Source organism: Gopherus flavomarginatus (genome assembly GCF_025201925.1).
Source record: "Gopherus flavomarginatus isolate rGopFla2 chromosome 13 unlocalized genomic scaffold, rGopFla2.mat.asm SUPER_13_unloc_3, whole genome shotgun sequence".
NCBI classification, from domain to species: domain Eukaryota; kingdom Metazoa; phylum Chordata; order Testudines; family Testudinidae; genus Gopherus; species Gopherus flavomarginatus.
Window position 1 is genome coordinate 2,082,975 of NW_026114611.1, and position 12,882 is coordinate 2,095,856.

General features: G+C 53.2%; 1 protein-coding gene and 1 non-coding gene across 2 annotated transcripts in view; one reads left to right on the top strand and one right to left on the bottom strand.

Annotated features, from left to right (window-relative positions):
* LOC127041591 (uncharacterized) overlaps positions 1-12,882 on the top strand; it is a 592,831-nt gene that overhangs the window by 358,057 nt on the left and 221,892 nt on the right. The window lies entirely within an intron of this gene.
* Positions 377-448, bottom strand: TRNAC-GCA (transfer RNA cysteine (anticodon GCA)). Its single transcript has one exon. It is a non-coding gene; the product is annotated as a tRNA-Cys (tRNA).

Genomic DNA, 12,882 nt, shown 5'->3' on the forward strand with positions numbered 1-12,882 from the left:
TTGGTTATTTTATTTTTCTAAGAGGTTCCTGTCCACCTCCAGTACAGTTTTCAGTCCCAATGGCAACTTAGGAAATGTAATACAGACTAGGCCATTCCTCCCAAGTGGATGTGGTTCTTGTTCGTCTGCACATTGTAGCCCATGGAGGCTAAGGACCTGAAAATGTGTTTTCACGTGCCTTTGTTTAATTGATGAAAACAAACCTAGACACTTAGAGGATTGGAAGTGATTTCAGCTGGGGGACACGTTTGCTAGGTTTTTATGCATTTGCACAGGAAAACATTGAGGGTGCACATGTATTTCAGGGACCCCCATTTAGTGGAGCTCCTGAATATATTGGAAATAGAATCATCTTTACTGAAGAAACAGGTTTGTGAGGAAGCACTTGGATTTGAACCAAGGACCACTTGATTTGCAGTCCAACACTTTCCCACTGAGCTATACCCCCATAATATTTGCATAGGCAAATCAGTGATCTTAAGGATTTTGAAGGACAGGCTCTGCCTCAGAGAGCTCCTTTTCTATTCCCAGACCACAGGGGTTTTAAAAATGGGGTTTGATTAAATTTTATATACACATGTAGACACCACAGCTTGCACATACACCAGCATAGCTTCCCCCCACTGACATAGCTACCACCTCTCGAGGAGATGGATTAACTGCACGGACGGGACAGCTCTCTCCCCTCCACTTAGAGCATCTTCATTATTTATGAATAGGTGGGAAATAACCTCCTGAATGGAAAGGAACCAATTTATCAAATATTGCTGTGTCTGCATTCAATATGGGGAATTGGTCATATTGGGCTGGATTAGTAGGAACATTGCAAGCAGATAGAGGGAAGTGATTATTCCCCTCCATTCAGCACTGGTGAGGCCACATCTGGAGCATAGCATCCAGTTTTCACCCCCCCACTACAGAAACAAATTGGAGAGAGTTTAGGGGAGGGCAACAAAAATGATTAGGAGGCAGGGGACTTACGAGGAGAGGCTGAGGGCAGCGCTGCCCAGAGGGAGAGCAGGTGGGGCAATTTGCCCCAGGCCCCGCAGGGGCCCCTATGATCATATAGTATTCTATAGTATTGCAACTTTTTTTTATGGAAGGGGCCCCTGAAATTGTTTTGCCCCAGGCCCCCTGAATCCTGTGGGCGGCCCTGCCCAGCCTGTGGTGCTGTCCCCCCACTCCACTCATTCTCCTCCTTCTGAGGCCCCACTTGTGCTCTGCCCTCAATCCCATTTGGCCACTTCCCACACCTGCTCTTTGGCTGAGGCCTGCTGGTCCACCTTTCGCTCGCTCCTCTCCTCCCCCAAGGCCTCCTCGTGCCACTCCACCCTCTACCCCAAGGTCTGCCTGCTGCCCACACCTCTCTGCCCCCTCCCCTGAGACTCACCCTGCCCATTGCCCACACCTCTCTGAGCCCTCCCCTGAGACCCCCCTTCCCATTGCCCACACCTCTCTGCCCCCTCCCCTGAGACCAACACTGCCCACACCTCTCTGCCCCCTCCCCTGAGACCAACACTGCCCACACCTCTCTGCCCCCTCCCCTGAGACTCACCCTGCCCATTGCCCACACCTCTCTGCCCCCTCCCCTGAGACTCACCCTGCTCATTGCCCACACCTCTCTGCCCCCTCCCCTGAGACCAACACTGCCCACACCTCTGTGCCCCCTCCCCTGAGACTCACCCTGCTCATTGCCCACACCTCTCTGAGCCCTCCCCTGAGACTCACCCTGCCCATTGCCCACACCTCTCTGCCCCCTCCCCTAAGACTCACCTTGCCCATTGCCCACACCTCTCTGAGCCCTCCCTTGAGACTCACCCTGCCCATCGCCCACACCTCTCTGAGCCCTCCCCTGAGACCTGCCCTGCCCACTGCTCGTATCTCTCTGCCCCCTCGCCTGAGACTCACCCTACCCATCACCCACACCTCTCTGAGCCCTCCTCTGAGATCCACCCTGCCCACCTCTCTACCCCTCCCCTGAGACCCACCCTGCCCATCGCTCACATCTCTTTGCCCCCTCCCCTCTCTCTGCCCCCTCCCCTAAGACCAGCCCTGCCCACACCTTTCTGCCCCCTCCCCTGAGACCAGTCCTGCCCACACCTGTCTGTCCTCTCCCCTAGACCGGCCTTGCCCACCACTTCCATCTCTCTGACCTTCCCCTGAGACCTGCCGTGCCCATCGCTCACATCTCTCTGCCCTCTCCCCTAGACCAGCCTTGCCCACCACTTGCATCTCTCTGACCTTCCCCTGAGACCTGCCCTGCCCACTGCTTGTACCTCTCTGACCCTCCCCTGAGACCTGCCCTGCCCACTGCTGGTACCTCTCTGACCCTCCCCTGAGACCTGCCCTGCCCACTGCTTGTACCTCTCTGACCCTCCCCTGAGACCTGCCCTGCCCACTGCTGGTACCTCTCTGACCCTCCCCTGAGACCTGCCCTGCCCACTGCTTGTACCTCTCTGACCTTCCCCTGAGACCTGCCCTGCCCATCGCTCACATCTCTCTGCCCTCTCCCCTAGACCGGCCTTGCCCACCACTTGCATCTCTCTGACCTTCCCCTGAGACCTGCCCTGCCCACTGCTTGTACCTCTCTGCCCCCTCCCCTGGCCTGACCTGCCCACTGCTTGTACCTCTCTGACCCCTCCCCTGAGACCCACCCTGTCCACCTCTTTCTTTGGTCATCTGTTGTTATTCCTTGAAACATCAAGGATGGAATAAAAAGCTGAGTTTACTCCAGGGTGAGGAAAGAAAGGAGCCACCAACCCCCTGGCAAAGCTCAGTGCCCCAGAGAAAACCTGCCCCCTGCTATTGCAATCACTGATATACTGGGGATATGACAGGAAAGGGACTGTCTGAATGATCAAGGCAAGAAATGGACAACAAGCTACAGCTATGTCATTAACCACAAACAGGGCAGCCCGGGGGGGTGGGGGGCAAGTGGGGCAATTTGTCCCAGGCCTCGGGCCCCGCAGGGGCCCTCACGAGAGTTTTTTGGGGCCCCTGGAGCGGGGACCTTCACTCGCTCTGGGAGCCCCAGAAAACTCTTGTGGGGCCCGGGCCCCCGCAGCTTCTTCCGCTCCCGGTCTTCGCCCTGAAGACCTAGCTGCACTTCGGCGGTGGGTCCCGTTTCGGTGGCAATTCAGCTGCAGGGGCCCCCACTGTGAGTCTTCGGGGCACTTCGGCAGCGGGTCCAGAAGCAGAAGGACCCCGTGCTGCCGAATTACCGCTGAAGCGGAGGCACCCTGCTGCCGAAGACCTCAGGCCCCCAGAATCCTCTGGGCGGCCCTGACCACAAACGCACTCGCCTCATGCTCCAGCCAGAAGGGAGAGGAGCAGGAATTCTTGCTGTTCAGCCATGGACACACTTACACAACGGCACAGCAGTGTGTGTGTTGTGGAAGCTGGTCTGAGGAAACAACTGGAATTGATCACTCAGTGAGAACAGAACTAGAGGACAGTGAGAACCCCATATCAAGCAAGTAGTTGTGGCTGAGTGGTTAAGTCGGTGGGCTAGAAATCCATTGCCTCCCTGTGCAGGTTCAAATCCTTCCAATTATGGAGGAAATTGTTGTTCTTCAGTTTTGATGAAGCTGAGTCTTGTCTCATTCTTAAGCTATGTCTACGTGAAAGAGTAACATGGCTTTAGTTAAAGTGTTTTAATTGAACAGCTGTTGCATGTCCACCATATGCCCTGTGTCACCAGAGCACATCCATGCTAGCATCTCTTGGATGGCCACAGAGAGCAGTGCATTGTGGTAGCTATCCCACTGTGCAATTGGCTGCAGGGTGCTTTGGGAAGGGTTTGCAATGCCTCACGGGCTGGTACAGCATCAAATGATATACTTTTCTATCCCATTGTCCCATGGGCATCCTACTAGATTGCCAGCTGCTTTTCAACTGCAGTGTGCTTGGTGGGGGAGAGACAGTGTGTGCATTGCGGAAGAGTGAGTGTGTCGGCACACTGTCTCTAAGTTCAGACAGCTGCTGGAAGCAACCAGTCCTGAGACAGGGGACAGCCCCGACATCAGCCCCCCTTCTCTCACTGGCTCAGCTCAGCACAGCCCAGCACTCTCTGTCACACACACACACACATACACGTACACACTGCTGCCTGCTTAGCTCTGTGTCAGGGGTGCTGGAACAGGGGGGTTAGAGGGCCATGGCCCCACCACTCTTTACTGGCTGTTAGGACAAATGATGGGGGAGGGGGAAGGGTGCAGTCTTGGGGAAGAGGCGTTCTGTGGGTGTGGCCTCGAGGGGAGAGGTGCTGTGAGTGGGAGTCCTTAGGGAAGGAGTGTCATGGGGGTGCCACAGTTCGGATAACAGTGCCCCCCCACTGTAAGGAAGCTTCTGCCGCCCCTGCTCTGTGTTCGCAGAGCGGGAGAGAGCAGCATCCACGACAGTGATTTGCTCCCCAGGACTCCGGCAGGGGGGCTCGGGAGTTGATTTAAAGGGCCCGGGGCTCCGACCACAGCAGGGAGCCATGGACCCTTTAAATCACCAGCCTGGGGAAGACGGGCCGGGCTGGCACAGCGTACTGGCTCTTGCCAGTACCCCATACCGTAACATACCGGCTTACTTTCACCTCCGGAAGGTCCTCATGTGGATAAATAACTGGTTAAAAGATAGGAAACAAAGGATAGGACTAAATGGTCAGTTTTCAGGATGGAAACAGGTATCTCGTGGTGTCTGTACTAGGACCAGGACTAATCAACATATTAATAAATGATCTGCTGAGCAGTGAGGTGACAAAATTTGCAGATGATCCAAAACTACTGGCTTGCTTCCTAGAACGAACGCTCCTTGAATGGGGTGATCCACAGGGAGTAGCTCAAACCTCCAAAGTGCCTGGCCACGGGCAGGACATTAGCACAGCAAGGGAGGGGTGTGGCAGTGACATCACAAAAGCCCTTTGCAGGACCTCAGACTATTGGTCAAAGGTGGTGGGGAGGTGATGACCTCACAGAGAGATGCTGACATCAGCCAGGCAGGAGAGGGGTGAGGGGCCAGGGAAACCTCAAAGACCCCTGTGGCTTTGCTTCAGCAAGTCTCCTTCTCCAGGTCTCTCTTTGAGGACTGAGAGAGTATTCAGGTTCACGTACGTGAGTGCCAGGAGAAATCTCTTTCAAGTTTTCTCCTTCCCTTTGCCTGATTTTACTAGAAAACAGCCATTCCTGTTTAGAAGGTAAGAGCCTCCTCGAGGTTTGAAACCTGTTCAGTCTGATCCATCTGGTGACAGCTGAATGCTAGGCATGGAAAACACGAGGTTAAGGAGGCAGAATTTTATTCCACACCTGAGATTTTGTCCCTTAGAATCACTGGGGACATTAGGGTTTGTCCTTTTTGTTTCACCTTTTCCTCTATCCATCCCTTCCTCCTTTCTCTTTGTCTTTTGCTTTTGTCCTTTCACCTGTTCCCGTCCCAACGCCAAGAGTGAGGTTTGTCTGTGTGTGTGTGTGTTGCGGGGGAATGATCTGTAGCTCCCACTCTGGGAGGTCCACCCAAAAATGTGCGGCTGAGATAATGCTTGGGCAGTGATCCCCACCGGTGACCTGGGCCATACTTTGGGCTCTGTGGTGAGAACCCTCAGCCTCCCATCCTGAGTCTCTACCCTGATTGGCTGAGCAGGGGGTTGTTGACAAGGAGGAGACTCAGGTCCTTGTTCTTCTCTTTTACGACCAAGTGAATAAGTCATAACCAGTCATATGTTTGATGAATTTTGCTGCTTCTCTGCATTAATGGTCTCTGAGCAGTTTGTGATTCTCTCTAACATTGAAGTTCTCCTCAGATACTTGCTGAATAATTACTGTGCACTGTTGTTGGTCTGCAGCTCATGTGAGAGCACTTTACTCAGGTCATTCCATGTATGAAATTCAAGATCTGATGGTTAGTTTCAAAATCAGGGCTTTTGAGTCCTTTTCCCAACTCTGCCACTGACTGGCTGTGTGACCTAAGACAAGTTAATTCTCCTTTCTCAGCCTTAGCCTCTCCCTCTTTCAAGTAGGGATAATAATGATCCGGTTTTATCTACCTCAACACACACACTTTCTCTCCCCGCACACAAACAGTCTCTGCAGTTGAAAGGCAGCTGGCAATCTAGTAGGATGCCCGTGGAACAATGGGATAGAGAAACCTGCATCACTGAAAGTACAGCCATGAAGACAAGACACACCAGCCTTTCCTAGCTGGCAAAAATCAAACCTCCACAAAGACCCCTATGGTGTCATACCCCAGCTCCCTAAGCCCTCAGCCACCACCACTTAACACAGGGGCCTTTCTACACTCTGGTTCTCTTCTCACTGAAGGGGCATTTCCAATTGTTTGCTCAGACCAGCTTCCCCAGCACACTCAGTGCTGTGCAGCTCTGTACGTGTGGCCATGGCTGAACAGCAAGAATTCCTGCCCATTTCCCTACTGGCTGGAGCATGGTTAGAGTGTGTTTGTGGTTAATGATGTCGCTGTAGATTGTTCGTTTCCTGTTTTGGGCATTCAGACAATCCCTTCCCCAACATATCTCCAGCACATCAGTCACTGGCTGGGTCTCCTGCGCACTGGAAAACATCCCTTGTTTGGTGCTGCCAAGGGGAACGTGCAGAGCTGAGATGTCCCTCGGCTTGGATCAAAGGGGGATGTTGGATGGAATTTATCACACAACGCTCCCTGCTCCCCAGAGCCCCATGGGGAGAATCTAGAGAAGGGGGAGTCATTTCTCCCCTGCACTCCCAGAAGAGCTGCTAGGACTCCTTCCTGCCAGCTACTCACCCCTGGATTCCTCCTCAGCTCCTGGGATCTTTCTGCTCCAAAGGCTCCAGAGGCCTGGGGTAGGGAGGGCGTCACTGCACAGTCTGAAACACAAGGGAGGTTTCTGGAATTGAAGGAAGGAGCAGAAAATGGAGAGGAAAGAAACAGAGAGAAAACGCCTAATCCCTCTCTCCTCCCCCTCCCCCTCCCAGCAAGAAATGTTCTCAAGGATCAGCGTTAGGGGAAATGGTGCCGTGGGCAAAACTTGTACTTTAGCACTTCCCCATCGCCCCTGGACCATCCCCATCCCCCTTTCCCCCCAGCAAATGCACTCCCAACCCTTGCACCTCCTTCACCCCTATCTCCTGCCCCCTCCTGTGCCCTAACCCCTACACTGTGTCCCCTTTGCCCTTAAGTCCCACACTCCCCTCCTGTGCCACCAGCCACTGCCCCTCTGCTGCACCCCCTTCACCCCTAACCCCTGCACCCCCTCCTGCACCCACGTGGGGACAGTGACCTGTGTGCATGGAGCAGCTTGCGTTGCTACCCACTCCTCCCTGGAACACTGCTCCTCTGGGCACCCATAGGAGCTGCGGGGGTGGGGTGCGGGGGCAAGAAGCGACATCATCCGAGCTCCCTGCATCCAGGTCACTTTCCTCAGTCAGGCTGCATAAGGGGAGGGCAGAGAGCAGCAGCTTCTGATGCTCCCCTCACAGCACAGCCCAGGTGGGGAAAGTGACCAGGATGCATGGAGCACATAGTGTTGCCCCCCGCTCCCCGCAACCCCCTATGGGGCCAAGGAGGAGCATTGGGGCAGGGGAGAGCAGTGAGCACCTTTGCACTGGCACACGGTGCCCTTTGACCCCCTGAAGTCCTGGGCGGCTGCTGGGGGGCCCCCACCCCTAAGGCCAGCCAGGCTCCCCAGCACGAACAGCAGAGAACACAGAGAGACTGGCCACACACTGAGCAGCGGTAGCCTGGGCAGCACATAATGGAGACTCGGGGGGACTCAACCTCCCAAAACCTTTTGTCATCAAGGAGACAGTGGGGCCCATGACTAGGGACCCCGGAGAAAATAGATCCCCCTGGAAAAGTCTCCCCCATGTCAGCCCCAGGGCTGGAGGAGCTCTCACTCCCTGCTACAGCACGTGGGCTGCAGCAGGGGCACAGAGCTTCTCTGGTCTCAGGGCCGCAGCGGGGCAGGGGTAAAGAAGTGACAGGGTGGGGCTAGTGGGGGAAGGGGTGAAACAGAGGTGATAGTGGATGGGGCCATGGGTGGATGGTGTGGAAGGGGGCAGAGCCACAGACAGAAGTGAGGGGGCCTAGTTCCAGTGCTGGGGGCCCCGCACTTGTTCTCCCTTTCCCTGGGCTTTGGCATCACTAGTCCCTGCTTAGCGAGTAGGGTTCAGTGGTCCCCAAAATGTGGGGCATGACTCCTAGGGGGACACAGAGGCAGATTCATTGGGGCACCTCAGGGCCTGAGCCAGCCCCCATGGAGAAAGCACCGCTCAGCCCCACTCTGTCCCACCTCTTTTCCAACCCCACCCTCAGCCTGGGCCCCTAACTCCCAGCTCTGCCTTGACCCCCTTACCCCTGTCTGCACCCCTCTCTTCAGCAAACAACAGCCCCACTCCCAGCCCCAGTTTTCAACTGCTGCTTCCGAGGGCCCACAGCCATGGATAAGAGAGCACAGTGTGAAATGTTTGGGGACCACTGGTTTAGGGTGACTTTCTCAATCACTTCTATGCAGTCCAATAAAAGCTATTCCTCACCCACCTATCCCTCCATCAGGACTGACTAGGTATGTTCTGCTGCCCTTCACTCATGCAGGAAGGATAATAACATTTCACCACTCAGTGCTAAAGTGATTTGTAACCTGCCACCAGCCAAAACTGGTCATTTTGGGGAAGCAGCCCCATGATGCTGCATACCTAGGCAGAGTAGGTGTGTCTATGCAAACATGGTCTGTTCCTGAAGTCTTTCCCACAGCTCCTCACTAAGTGTGAGGGGGAGCTCATTCAGGCCCTGCTTCGACTTAGTATTTAAAAATACCTTAGTGTCCCTAGCTCTGCTGGCCTTAGATTTTTCATCCTGTCCATTTCCTAACATCTCAGATGAGGTGGCCGAGTGGTTAACGTGATAGACTGCTAATCTATTGTGCTCTGCACGCATGGATTTGAATCGCATCTTCATTGGATGCATTTAGTCTTCACCCCTGCTTTATAGACAACCATCTCCCCCTTTGGTACAATGACAGATCAAACAATGTTGCTTCATGCAAGTGAAGACCTGCTCAGAAACCCCCTTGCTTTAAACAAAACATCTAAATCTCAGATTTCAAAAAAAAAAATTCTCTAGTCCTGTATGTCTTAGTTTTTATCTCAAAAGGTAACAACCTCATAATCTCCCCCAAACACCCTGAGACATCCCCAAATTATTAAAATACACCAGTTCTCAGCAAGGCCATGACAGTGACCCACAGCTAGAGTGTCTAGGCTAAGCTGTTCTGAAGGACGCAACTCAAACATTTTCTCCCTGCTTCCCTTGGCAAGGTCTGATTGGGAAAACAAAATTCCCCAAACTGAAAATTTTCGGCCGAAAAACCAGTACTAGCTATTTGGGGACTTTGGTATGAATGTATTATTATTATCTCTTCTGATTTATGAATCAGTTTTGTCATTCAGGTGTGTTTCCAGCTGTTGATTTGTGGGGGAGAGATGCCAAGTCATGATGTCTCTTCCCTTCTTTCATAGTTTCTTCCAACTTTCTAGAAAGCTCCTTTGCTATGAAGTGAGTCAAGCAGTGTCTATTGTTGCTGTTATCTCGACGAAGTCTGCATTGTACACGGTTCCTGGGATAGTCCTTGGGACAGTAGCCACCTTTAATAGGCCAGCAGTGAGTCTGGCTCCTCCCTTGTTGCACCTGAAAGGCTGGTGGGGGGCATTTCCCAACTTCATAACATATTTCTGTAATGCACACAGAGCAAACTTCATAACTTCCCAAACCAATGTGAGCACATAGAATGCAAGAAGACATTAAGGTTCAACAAATGAACAGTTCAAGATTTTTGAAATGATACCTCACCAGGCAGACTTTGTTCAAAACGTATCATCACTATATGAGAGTGGTGAATATGGGGCTTGCAGGGTGCTGCTTTGAGCACAGCGTGCCACACCTGGGCTTCCATTGCAATGGGAACGTACCCTTAGAATCCATCTCTCCCGGGATAAAGATGGCAGCAGGGCTGGCCTGGGTCATCTGACTTGGGCTCATGGAGCTAGAGCTGAGAGGCTAAAAACTGTGGAGCAGATATTTGTGTTCACACTGAAGCCTGGGTTCAGAAACCCTCACCCCTCGTGGGGTCTCAGACGTTGGGTTCAAGTCCATATGTCTGCACTGTAATTTTATAGTCTTGCAGTCCAAGTCCCATAGCCCTGAGTCAGCTGACCTGGGCTATGAGACAGGTGACCTGGGTGTTTTAATCACAGTGTAGACATAACACTAGGATAGGTCTAGGAGCCCAGAAGGCTGGGAGGGAGTTTAGCAAGTGGAAATGGTAAAACCGCAGGGAAGTATTACCCTGGACTCATGGCAGTTCTCCATTGGTCTGTCCGCTTTTCAGGCAGGGATAATAACTGCCAGTGGTGCCCTGTTGAGTGGCTTTTGGGGCACCTGCTCTTGGCTGTTGTCAGAAGGACCTTTGGTCTAGCCCAGTGTGGGTTTTCTTATGGTTTAAATTACACACACAGGCACTGATAACAGAGTTACTGAACGTTTGGGAGTTAGGAGCTGGTAGGTCAGTGGTCCAGTCCCCTCATGGATGACCCCCTCCCTCTGGGACAGGGGCAGGTCTGAGCTCTCACATCAAATGCTCATTGTGGCTGCCAGAATCTGTGGGCAGCTCGTTTAGTTTATGCCGAGGGTTGAGTCCTACTTTGTGCCCAGTGTCGGAGAATGAAAATCCTAAACCACCCTATGAAATAATGAATGCAGCAGGATGTGCTATTGTCCCTGCCCCAAAGCAGGCAGATCAATGGAGAAATGCCATTGAGTCCAGGGTAATACTTCATTGTGGTTTTACTTTTTTTGCTTGCTAAACTCCCTCCCAACTTACCACCCCATGGCCAAAGCCTCGGGAGCCTGAGCTGGCATGGGGCAGCCCTGGGTGTTTCATTGCAGTGTGGACATAGCGTAGCATTATGTCTACACTGTCATAAACACACCCAAGTCTCTATTCTCAAATCCTGGGTCAGTTGATTGAGGCTTGTGTGGCTTGTGCTGCAGAGTTATAAAATTACAGTGTAGACACTTGGGCTTGAGCCCAGCCTCCGAGACCCCACAAGGGCTGAGGGTCTCCGAGCCTGGGTTCCAGTCTAAACCTAAATGTCTGCACTGCAGTTTTTAGCCTCACAACCTGAGCCCCAGGAGTCCAAGTCAGATGATCCAGGCCAGCCGAGCCACACTGCTTTTATTACGTGATAGATGCCCTCTCAGGGTATGTCTACATTGCAATGTAAGCCTAGGGTTAGCAGAAGTCATGTCAGCAGCCCCAATGCATAAACATAAACTACAAGGAAAAGGCCTACCCCCCAAATAAGCTGGGCAGTGTCCTTCTCCCTACGGTTTGTAAGTACAGCAACCAAAAGTCCTTTAACATGAGCCATCCCCTCTCTGCACCCCACTCACAGCTGTTGTCCTTAGTCAGTGCAAGCCCAGAGGTGCCTCTGTACAGTTCATCTACCATCCTGGGTGGAAAAGGGGGAAAATAAGAAGGCACTATTCTCACTATGCTGTCTAGGGACTCACTCATCCCTTCACTGCCACCCTATCCTAGCATTGCTCTAACTCCCAAGTATTAGTATTAGGACCCAGGACCCAGCTCATTTACCTTTGGAACTCATGTCTCCCGCCTAGCAAGTGCTACCGAACTGAGCGTGAGTCCCTCAATCGGTGTCTGCCAAGCACAGTTGTGCTGCCCTCAATTTGCACAACAAGGATAACATCCCTTTATTTCTCCTGCTCCAATAAGAAGGAAACTGGGAATCCAACACCAGCCAAAAGTGATCATTTCAGCAAGCAACCCAACATATTTCCAACATACTGTAAAATCCACTTGCAAACTCATACATGAAACCTTGCAAGAAAATCTTCCTGAGGGAGTCTGAAGCACCTGCTGCTGGAGGGAAGAAGAGAGCTGTGGGTTGGGATTGAGGGTCACTGGGAATAGGAGGGGGCTGTGGGTTGGGACAGAGGAGAAAGGTGAAGAGGAGTAGGCTCTGGTTGGGAGTGAGGAGCAGTGTGCATAGGAGGGACTGAGGGTTGGGATTGAGGGGCACTAGGAAAAGCGAGGACATGGGTTTAGGCTGAAGAGCATCTAGTCCCATTTTGCTGCCTCTTGGCCTCAGTGCTTTCAGCTGGTGGCCCAAAGAGCGTGCTGGATGCCTTTCAGAAACCCATCTCCCAGCAGCCGTGCCGGAGGCTCAGGCTTAATCCTTGAGGCCGAGCACAAAAGCTTTCAGCCAGGAACATTTTGCTCCCTTCTCGCCTCCGCCCAAGTGGCAAGGGAGAAGCGGATGAGACACGCCGGCTCAAAGACGCCTCCCTCCCACTTCCCTGTAGGCTGTGCAAAGCTCTTGGTCTGCCTCGTGCCTCGTCAGGAAAGAGCGGCCATGCCGCCCAAGCCTGAGTCACGTGCGCAGCCTGGCCCGTCCCGGCTGACAGCACGCAGAGCCACGCTAGTCAATGGCAGGTCGAGTTGGTAGCCTCCGCTTTTTCCCGACAGCCACACAGCACTGCCTAGCGCCCCGAGAGCCTCCCTGGTGTTCTCCCGCAGCCCGCTGGGGTGGGTGGGAAAAGGAGACCAGGAAGCACTGCAGCCTCATTCTGAGACAGGAGGCCCTTGCCAAACCCAGACCTCCCTCTTGCCTTCAGCCCAGGCAGCCAGAGGTGCCAGGGAGCTCTCTGGCAGGCCACCGCCTCAGCCACCTCTTGTTGCTCTGCTGGTCACCGCCCCACTGGAAGGCCCAGAGGGAAAAGAGACAAACGCACACACAGCAGAGGATGGTTTCAATCCATTGACCTCCGGGTTATGGGCCCAGCACGCTTCCACTGCACAACTCTCCTAGCTCTTCACAGTCCTGCCAC